Here is an 11221-nt window from a genome sequence, read left to right as displayed (position 1 = left end):
CTCTTGCCTCCGGATGGGAGCTGCCCATTTAGTCTCATGTACTGTGAAATATATTTTACAAAATTTTCAAGTGTAAAATACTAATATTTTTTAAACTTCATGTGTTCTAGAGGTTAGAATTCCAATTATAGTTCTAATTACACAGGCAAAAAATGCAACATTAATTGTAAGATTATACTTGTATTAGCACAATAAAAGTTAAATGTATTTCTCAGTAACGTAATAATCACCTTAAAAAAAACAAACAAAAAATCTAAACACAATTTATTTCACAAAACCTACTTCTTAAAGACAGTAAAGAAGTGCCATAATTTGTCTTCTTTATTATACAGTTTTTTGTAGTTGGTATAAGTAAAATATGAAGACTAACTCCACTCATAAGTATGCATGTACCCATGAGAAACGAAAACATATGTCCACATAAAAACATGTACATGCATGTTCATAGCAGCATTATTCGTGACAATCAAAGGTAGAAATAACCCAAACATCCATTAACTAATACAGGGCTAAACAAAATGTGGTATACCCGTACAATGGAGTATTATTTCATCATATAAAGGAATGAAGCACTGATACATACTACCGTGGATGAGCCTTGAAAACATCATGCTAAGTGAAAGAAGTGAGTAACAAAAGTACACATATCATATGATTTTACTTTTATGAAATAGCTGGAACGGGCAAATCTATAGAAACAGAAAATAGATTAGTGGTTGCCTAGGGCTGGGGAAGAGGGGGTGGAAGTTCAGGGGTGATAGTTAAAGGTATGTTTTTTTTTTTTTTGAGGCGATGAAAATGTTCAAAATCGGATTACAAAGCTCCATGAGCATACTAAAAGTCACTGAAATTATACACTTTAAATGGATAAATTGTATGCTATGTGGATAATATTTCAAACATTATAAAAAATATTATGACTGGTATTTGTGTGTTCATATTCTAACTCCTAATGAGCAAAGAAAAAAATTACTACTTTTTGTAACTGAAGTCCGTGGGTGCACAGTTAAGCACTTGACTACTAGCCAAAAGGTTGGTGGTTCGAATCTAACCAGAGGGCCTTGGAAGGCAGGCCTGGCAATCTGCTTCTAAAAGGCCACGGCCTTGAAAACCCAATGGAGCAGTACTACTCTGCATACATGGGGTTGTCCTGAGTCAGAATTGACTTGACCTCACCCAACATACCCAGTAAAAAGACCCAGGCTCACTATATGATCCAGTAACCAGTAACAAAACTTGTATTTACGCAAATGAGTTGAAAACTTATGCCCACACAAAAACCTGCACACAAACGTTTATAGTAGTTTTATTCACAATCGCCAAAACTTGGTAACAACCACTAGGTCCTTCAATAGGTGAATAGATAAACAATCTGGGTCTATCTGTTCTATGGAGTATTATTCAGTGATAAAAAGAAATGAGCTATCAAACTATGAAAAGACATGACATCTTTAAGATTGATTATTATTATTACATTTATTTGTTTTATTAGTTTGGAAATTATACAATTTTTATTTTCTTAAAAATTGCAGCATGTATAAAACCAAACCTATTTGCCACCAAGTTGATTCCAACTCAAAACAACCCTGTAGGACAGGATAGAACTGCCCCATAAGGTTTCCAAGGAGCTGCTGGTGGGTTTGTACTGCCAACCTTTTGGTCAGCGGCTGTAGCTCTTAACTACTGAGCCACCAGACCTCCAAATCTAAAGTGAATCAGTGTCTTTATACTTTCTCCAGACAAAACGGAACATTTTAACTCCATTTATTCTCTTTCAAAATTAGATAATTTTATTAGCATGTATTTTAAATCTTTTTTAAAATTGTTATTAATGTTATGATCAATGCGTATTTAATCTACCTATTTACCTTTTTCTTTTCTTTTTTCTTGTATGTCATAACTTCCTCCTGGGATTACTTCTGCCTTCTTCTGAACTACCATTTGTTTTTAATGAAGGTCTTCTGATGGCAAATCTTCTCAGTCTTTATTTGTTTGAAAAATGCTTTTATTTCCTTCTTTTTATAAAAAGGAGTCTGACTCTACTTTTTTTTTTTTTTTTTGATGTTTGACTGCTGACAACTTTTAAGCCTCATTATTTCCTCTTTCTCTTGGCCCCACATGTGAGCAAGTTGATAAGATAGCCCAGGTACTTTCTCCTTTGATATCAGTGGCAAATTCAAACCGTACAAACACCTGCCTTGTATGGGAAATCTCACCCAAACTCAGCCCCTGACCACAAAATAAGCCTCAAGCCAGTCTCCTTTCCTTGCTCTCTGAAGCCATTTCCAGACCAGCTTGGGAGGTCTGCCTGTCTGCTCTCCCAAGAAAAGCTGTTATGTAAGTAATAAGCCTTTTCACACATCATCAGCCTAGACACCCTAAACAAAGTTTGGGTGGGAGTCCATTCTGTTTCTTCAGGTAGCTACACTTGTAAAAGATATTTCTCTGGATATAGAATTTCAGTTTTACAATTTTTTTTTTTTCCATCATAATGAAATATCATTCTGTAGTCTTCTTGGCTTCAGATGTTGGTATTGAGATGTCAGATATTCATGTAAGCGTTCCTCCTTCGAATGTAATTTGCCTTCATTTTTTCTCTGTCTGCTCTTAAGATTGTTTTCATTGTCACTGGTGTTCTGTGCTTTCATTATAATGTTTCTTGGTGTGTTTCTTACCTTTTTCTTTAATACTGTTTGAGATCTGAAAGGATTCTTGAACCTATGGACTGCTGATTTCATCACTTCTGGAAAACGCTTTTGTCATTATCTCTTCAAATACTTTTTCTTTTCCATCCTTCCTCTCCTCTTTCTTGAACTACCACAAATATATGTTAGGCCTTCTTACTCTACCATTCTATGACTTTTAACTTCTCCTTTATACTTTCCATTTTTTTCCCTCTCTATGCTGTACTCTGGATAATTTCATCCAACCCATATTCCCATTTATTTACCCTCTCTTCAGCTATGTCTAATCTGCTGTTATGCTCATTTTTGTGTTTTTAATTTCAATGATTGTGTTTTTATTTATAGAAATCATATTTTAGTAAGTTTCTAATTTATCAAATCTGTTAAGATGAATTTTTATAGTTCCTGCGTATATTTTCGAACTTCATTTTTTGTTTCTTTAATCTTGATAAGCATAGATATTTTATAATCTGTGTTTAATAATTTCATTTTGCAGATCTTTTTTGTCATCTGTCCTTTTTCTTGCTGCTGGTGCCATCTCCCCTTGTGTATTTGAATATTTTTTACTCTGTGATGCTTATTGTCCTTGAAGATAATTATTTGTGGGTATTTTTCAAGGCCTAGTAAAAGTGACCCACCTCCCAGAGAGGATTTGAGTGTGCTTCAACCAGGCACCTAGGAGAATTTCCTTCGAGACTAACGTAAACTGAATTCTTGCCTTTAGTGTTTACTTGGATTACTTAGTCGATGTGAATTCAGTCTGTAATCCAAGTGAGGATAATTTTTTGCCACAATTTTTCAATGTCGCTTTTTCCTCTCTGCTTTTCTTTGTACCTGGGAAATTTTAATTCAATCCTCTGAGAGTAAAAGTGGGTTTACTTCTGGCTTACTCTTATTCAGGAGGCTTGAGCCTTTGGGAATCCAATTTAATTTGGAGAAGTTTGCTTGTTTTGGAAAATGCCTTTAGGGCAAAATAAAGCATAGCACTGTGTTTTCCTCTCTGGGTTTCCACTTTCTCTGATGTTTTGAACTAAGAATTTTTTACTACCATGTCAGATCTTTGATAATCTTAAGAATTAAACTATTAAAAAAAAAAAATCCAGCATCATTTGTGATTATTTTCAGTGGATTGGCCCAAATAATCTGCCTGCCATATTCCTAGAAAGAGAGGTTTCAAGCTTGATTTTTTTTTTTTGTTTTAAGGAATAACCAATTCTGGTTTTGAATAACAAACCCTATTCTTTAGCTTTGAGAGAAAATCCAGCATCAAGGACAGAATATATATGATCTGAGCCTGCCATTTTAAGATCCTGATTCCAGCTGAATGGCATCTGTTAGTCCTCACAAAGTATGCTTACCATTATATTCCTCATTTTAAAGATGATTAAACTGAGGCACAGATGAGTAACTTGCTCATCACCCACAACTTTTTTAAGTGATGGAGCTGTGATTCAAACCCACACATATCTGAACCATCAGTTGGTCTTTCAGCCACACATGTATGTCTTCTTCCAGGTTCAAAATTACTCTAACTGCTCTTTTATTTTTACCTCTATAACTTGGCCTTTGGACTCTTATGAATTATTTCTCCATAAAGCCCCAGTTGGTCTGGGGTTGTGTTGCTGGGGCTTGCCCAGTTATGTGCCTCTAGCCCCAGAAATTTGAGTACTAACCATTAGGAAAGGTCATTTATGTTCCAAAGATATTATAAAGAGTCTAACTTGTTAGAAAATGTACTGACTAGATTTGCTGGCTGTTTGTGAGTAACCATTAAAGTCCATAGATAAAATAAAAACAAGTTTATTAAGACTTTTCATTGATATAAAATACATACATATTTATTACAGAAAATCAGAATATATAAATGAACAAAACCAAAAAAATTGAGAATAGCTATAATCATACCCAGTCAAAGACAATCACTTGGAAATCCTCCCAAACTCCCTATGCATATGCGTACACTCTACATTTACTTTTATATTCTAAAAGGGTATACTGCCATGCATGCTGCTTTGTAGCTAGGTTTTGGCTGTATTGTATCATGTGCCTTAATGATAATTACATGTTGAGTTGGGAACAGTATAGATTGAGACCAAAGCCAGAAAGCAACAGGAAGTCTGGCCAGAAGCCTTTTCTAAGATATTGCAAGTTTCACTTTGAAAAAAGAATATAAAATGACTTATTTTCCTATTTTCTAATACTATGCCGTAAATCATTACTTACCTGTAGAACATCATGGTAAAGAAAGAACACTTGTTCTCTCTGAAGTAGAGATAGTTACGGTGGTTAACATAGAAACTATTGTCCCATGTGGTTAAAGGCTATTGTGATATTTTGTTCCTATTGATCTTTTTCTTCTTAGTAGTTATTTCAAAGCATACGACACTGAAAATGATAACTATAATGTCCAAATGTAAAGGTATTTGCATCTAGGGTACTTTTTAATGTATCATTTAAAAGCCCAGGAATATTAGCCTTTATTTCCATTGAACATTAGAAAATCGGAAAATGGTGAAGGACAAACTTACCTATCCCAAGGGTGAAAGAGATTTTGGAGGGCAAGAGCTGATTGATGCAAAGAAATTAGTATGTTTCTAATCAAGGAGTTAAAACAACAGTGGAAAACAGAATGGAAATTGTCCAGCAATGAGACAATTAAAACTATAGTATTCTCATTTTGTATTAGTGAACTGCTCCGTGGTGTTAAAGCCCTTTCTTACACACAACCACATAGCTAATTTGTAAGGGTGTGAATGCGGATAAGGCATTTAATCTCCCTGAGCCTGTTTCACTACCCAAAAAATTAGTAGTTTCAGTTATTTTCCAGTTATTTGTTATTATTAAAACAGTGTGGCAGCGGGCACCCTCACACGTGTATCTTTTTGTACTGATAGAGCGTTCCTGTAGTATAGATTCCTATCAGGCAAAATACTATGTCAAAGGGTATGCATATTTAAAATTTTGATAAACAGTTGCCAGAATATCCTCCAAAAGGCAGCACCAATTTACATTCTTAAGAGTATATGAAAGGCTATACTTTTTGAAATTTAATGTTGACATTTAATTTTTTTAATCAGATGGGTTAAAATACCACGTTATTTTTTATGTTTCAGTGATTACTAGTAGGTTTGAGCTTATTTTCATATATATTTATAGCCTACTTGTATTGATTTTCTATGAACTGATATTATATAATTTTACTATTTTTCTGTTGGGTTGTTTGTTTCTTATTTACGGGCGTCTTTTAGGGGTGTATACAATGCACACATTGTGTTTATTTAGGAGCGTGTGGCAATAGGCCTAGAGTTTTCTTTCTCCCTTGTCTTTTTTTCTCCCTTTTTTGCTTTTCTGGACTGTCAACTGGGAAACCTTTAATATTTTTCCAAACTATGATGCAGTTTCAATAGCTAGAAATATTTATTCTTTGATATAAACAGGGTGGTCATTTGTCCTGATTTTCCTGAAACAGTTCCTGCTCCACATATTGTCTCAGCTTAATTACAAACGGCATCATCTTTTACTCTGCAAAGTGTTCCAGTTTGAACAATAAGTTATATTGGTCATTCTGGGATGAGCTCACTTATAAAAGTGACTAAGCCTGAGGCATTTGGGGGTGTAGATCTTTCACAATTTTTAAAATATTTCCTATAGTTATTGCCTGTTCAGATGTTTTTGTTTAATCTCCTTTTGAGCCAAATTGAAAAGTTACATATTTTCCTAGTAAATCACTCATTTCACTTAGGTTTTGAAATCTGTCAGTATATAATTACTTGAGCATCTGCTTCCAAGCACCTTGTAAGTATTATCTCGTTTTGACTCCTGCATATCTACGGATATGTCCATTTTCTCTTTCCTAATTTTAATTATGTCTTCTTTTTTCTAATCAGACTTGCCAGATATTTGCCTATTTTGTAGATTTTTTTGAAGGCCCATTTTTAATTTAGTATATCAAATTTAGTGAATTTTTGGTTTGTATTTCATCAATTTCTGATTTCTTTGCACTATTACTGTACCATTATCTTCTTTTTCTTGCTTTTTAAATTGAATGTTCAGTTAACTTGTCAATGTTTCTTATTTTCTGTGAAATAAAATTTAAGCTATATATTTTCCCCTCAGTCCCACTTTGGTCATATCTCTTAGATTTTGAGGTGTGTACTCTTATTGTCTCACTCTAGTTTGTAAATTCAGTTTTGATATTACAAACGTTTTGTATACCAGTAAATGTCTAGCTCCATAATTTTAAATTTTCTCATAGCACCCCATTTTAAAGACACACCATACTTTTTTTAATCCTTCACCTAGTCTTAGAAAATTATGCTGTTGCCAATTTTTCACCATGATAAACGATGTTACAATGCATGTAGTTATTCACTAATTCATTTATTTATTTACAATACAGTTTTAGGAATGGAATTTCAATCAAGGTACATGTCCACACTTTTAGTCTTTTGATACACAGTTAAAACTACCCACCAGAAAGATCACATCAGTTTTCAAAGTCTTACCAGCAGTGCATGAGCATACTCATTTCCCCCCAAATAAAACAACCCTAAGAATTACTGGTTGTGGACTTTAAGAGAATAAGTTAGAATTTCTTGCATAGAGGTCAAGGTACAGCCATCACTTCGGAGTTGCCATTGCTTCTGAAAACTGATAAGAGTAAGAGAGTGAGGAATAAAATCATAGGACCAAAATGTTGGATCTGGAAGGAACCTGAAAAGTCATTTCATATACCCCTTTTATTTTCACGCATTAGGAAATCAAACCAAATGTCTTTTTGGTGCCTTTCCCGCCCCCCTTTTTCTATATTAGAGATATAAACTCTCATGTAAGTATTCTCAAAGTATTATTAATTGATGCTTATTATGTTAGCTTTGTTATTTATTTTTTTAAGAAGGTAAAACATGACATATGAATATATCCTGAATCGTCAACACACACTTATTGAGTGCTAAGTAGGTAAACTTGTACATGGACCAAGAGGCAGTCCTTTGAACAGAACAAGGGGATACTGCATGGCTTAAAGTCAGGAAAGGTGTGCGTGAGGGGTGAATACTTTCACCGCTCATTCAATCTGTATGCTGAGCAAATAACCTAAGAAACTGGACTGTATGCAAAAGAATGCAGCAGCATCAGGATTGGAGGAAGACTCATTAACAACCTGCAGTATGCAGATAATACAAACTTGCTTGCTGAAAGTGAGGAGGACTTGAAGCATTTACTGATGACCAAAGACTATAACCTTCAGTATGGATTATACCTCAATATAAAAACCAATAAAGACCAAACCCATTGCCATTGAGTCAATTCCAGCTCATAGCAACCCTAAAGGACAGAATAGAACTGCCCTATAGGGTTTCCAAGGAGCACCTGGTAGATTCAAACTGCTGATCTTTTGATTAGCAGCCGTAGTTCTTAACTATCCCACCAGGGTTTCTACCTGAACCTAAAGATAACAAAAATTCTCACAACTGGACCAATTAGCAACGCCATGATAAACAGAGAAAATATTCAAGTTGTCGATGATTTCATTTTACTTTAATCTCACAGAAGCAGCAGTCAGGAAATCAAATGGTGTATTGCATTGGGCAAATCTGCTGGAAAAAATCTCTTTAAAGTGTTAAAAAGTGAAGGTGTCACTTTGAGGGCTAAAGTGTGCCTGACCCAAGCCATGGTATTTTCAATAGCTTCATATGCATGCACGAGCTGGGCAATGAATAAGGAAGACCAAAGAATTGATGCCTTTGAATTATGGTGTTGGCAAAGAATATTGAATATACCATGGACTGTCAGAAGAAAGAACAAATCTGTCTTGAAAGAAATACACCCAGAATGCTCCTTAGGAACGAGAATGGTGAGACTTCATCTCACATACTTTGGACATGTTATCAGGAGAAGGACAATATGCTTGATAAAGTAGAGGGTCAGTGAAAAAGAGGAAGACCCTCAATAAGATTGATTGACACAGCGGCTGCAACAATGGGCTCAAACCTAGCAATGATTGTGAGGATGGTACAGGACTGGGCAGTGTTTTATTCTGTTGTACATAGGGTTGCTATGAGTTGGAATCCACTCGACGGCACCTAACAACAAGTAGGTAAAAGATATGAATGCTTAGAATAAACATTTATGATCAAAGATGGTGTTTAAATGCTACAACTGGAATTTCCAAGAAATTTTTTTTTACCTGATAATAAAGAAAGAACCATGATTTTAGCAGTGCTGGCTTTTAGGTTTAGCAGGTCTCCTGGTAATACCCAGCTGCTTGACTAAAATCCATCTCCTTTTTCATGTGAGAGATACTGACACAAGTTAACAGTAGACCCTGATCTGCACTCCTGCTTTCCCCAAATTCTTATCAAAATTGATTTATCATGAAAAATAAGCCAGGTATTCAATATTTTTGTCATAAATCCACTCATTCCTTATCAAATAAGTCTCAATGACCTTTATGCCAAGCCTTACTGTGGGTTCTATGAAGAACAGCATTAAATATGTTGCAGTCTTGAGGAGGGAGTCACACACGTATAAACACTACTTCCAGTGGTATATAAACAGCTATTGAACAGGTTTGTGTGAGATGCTGTGGAACACAGAAGGGAGCTTCTAACTCCTGGGGGAATTGAGGGTTGTTTCACAGAGATGGTCAGAAGAAGTAAAACATGCAAAGTCATAGAAAGGTGAAAGGGTGTGTCTTATGTAGGAAACTGTTCTCCTTTTAGCTCACTGGTGATTAGGGGATGAAGGAGCAATGCAGGCTTGGAACTATGTTAAGTTTACATACAGTGCCTGTGAGATAACCACAGGAAGATGTACAGCTGGAAAGAAGGTCTGGAGTCTCAGGAAAATAAGATTTCGGAGTCATCAATATGTATTTGCAGTTTAATACTTTAAATAAGAGCGTAGGTGTACACTGAGAAGAGAAGGAGATTACACCAGAACCCCAGAACCAACCTATGTCAAAGACCAAGCAGAGAAAGAGAAAGAGAAATGGTTCTTGAGGGTGAGTTTTAGGAAGAAACATGATGCGTGAGTTGGGTGTGTGGTCCAGCTGGTAGAAAGATCAATTAACTTTAGCTCTGAAAGCAGACCATTGAATTTGACATTTAGGAGATTGCTATTTTCAGTGATGATATTGTTGGGATCCAGGTTTTGAGCAAAACAATTTTGAGTAGGAGACCTGGAGGAAGACGCCGTGGATTATTTTCTCTATAAAAAAAAAAAAGTATGCAGGTAAAAACAGAAAGAAAGCCCAAGTCAAGAGAAGAGTAGACCCATTGAAGTTTTGTTTTTATTTTTTTTTTAAGGAGGAACTTAGCTTGTTTCTAGCCAAAGGAATAGATGGAAAAGAGATGATGAAGAAATATAAAAGGGAGATGGGACAAATAAATGAAACATTCCCCCAGCTTTACCCTGGATCCCAGGTTAACAGAAACACTAGAGTTGCTAGAAAGGAACACTAGGGAAACTTTTTGGATTGAGGGTTTTGTTTTGTTTTTCTTTTTGTGGTGCAAATATGCACAACAAAACATTTACCAATTCACCAGTTTCTTCATGCACAATTCAATGACATTGATTACACTCTTCATGTTGCTCAACCCTTATCCCTTTTTCCTATTCTACCACCGTTAACGTAAACTCAGTACACCCTGAGCAAAAACTTCCCTTTTCCCCCTTCCCTGCCACATCTGGTAACCACGAGTAAATTTGGGTTATGGCACTGGGTTTGTTTGTTTGTTTGTTTTTAAATATATATTTGCTTATTTCATATAAATGAGGTCATATAGTATTTGTCCTTTTGTGACTGACTTTTTTCATTTAGCATAATATAGTCAAGGTTCACCCACATTGTGTGTGGCAAGTACCAGGACTTCATTTCTCTTTATGGTTGAATAATGATCCATTGTATATACGTATTACATTTTCTTTATCCATTCATCTATTGATGGACATTTAGGTTGTTTCCACCTTTTGGCTAATGTGATAAATGCTGCAGTGAACATTGGTATACAGGTTTTTGTTTGCATTCCCGCTTTCACTTCTGGGTATATGCCGAGGATTGGGGATTGCTAGGTCATACGGTAGTTCCATGTTCAACCTTTTGATGAACCGCCAAACTGCTTTCCACAGCAGCTATATCAGTTTGCATTCCCACCAGCAATGGATGAGGGTGGATTGAGTTTTCAAGCAGTCTTCAGCAGGAAGAAAGAGATAACTTCACCTTAATGGAAAATGAATTTAAAGCATAGTTCAATATGTTGCTCGTTACAAATGAATGGCATTTTAAAAAGTGTGTTGTGTTTTGCATCATAGTCAAAGCACAACACACTTTTTAAAATGCCATTCATTTGTAACCAGCAACATATTGAACTATGCTTTAAACTAGGTAAAATAATGCATCAGAGTCCAGTTCATTTGTTAAGTTGGGGGTAGTCTTTGGGTACTGGTTATAAAATTTGATAGCATAAATTTTGTTAGGATTGAACAGAAGGAAATTATTACCCTTAAAAATATCTCCAGAAAAGATTTTGTTTGTA

This window comes from Loxodonta africana, chromosome 21, assembly GCF_030014295.1.
Source record: "Loxodonta africana isolate mLoxAfr1 chromosome 21, mLoxAfr1.hap2, whole genome shotgun sequence".
Taxonomy (NCBI): Eukaryota; Metazoa; Chordata; class Mammalia; order Proboscidea; family Elephantidae; genus Loxodonta; species Loxodonta africana.
This window is presented reverse-complemented; position numbering follows the sequence as displayed.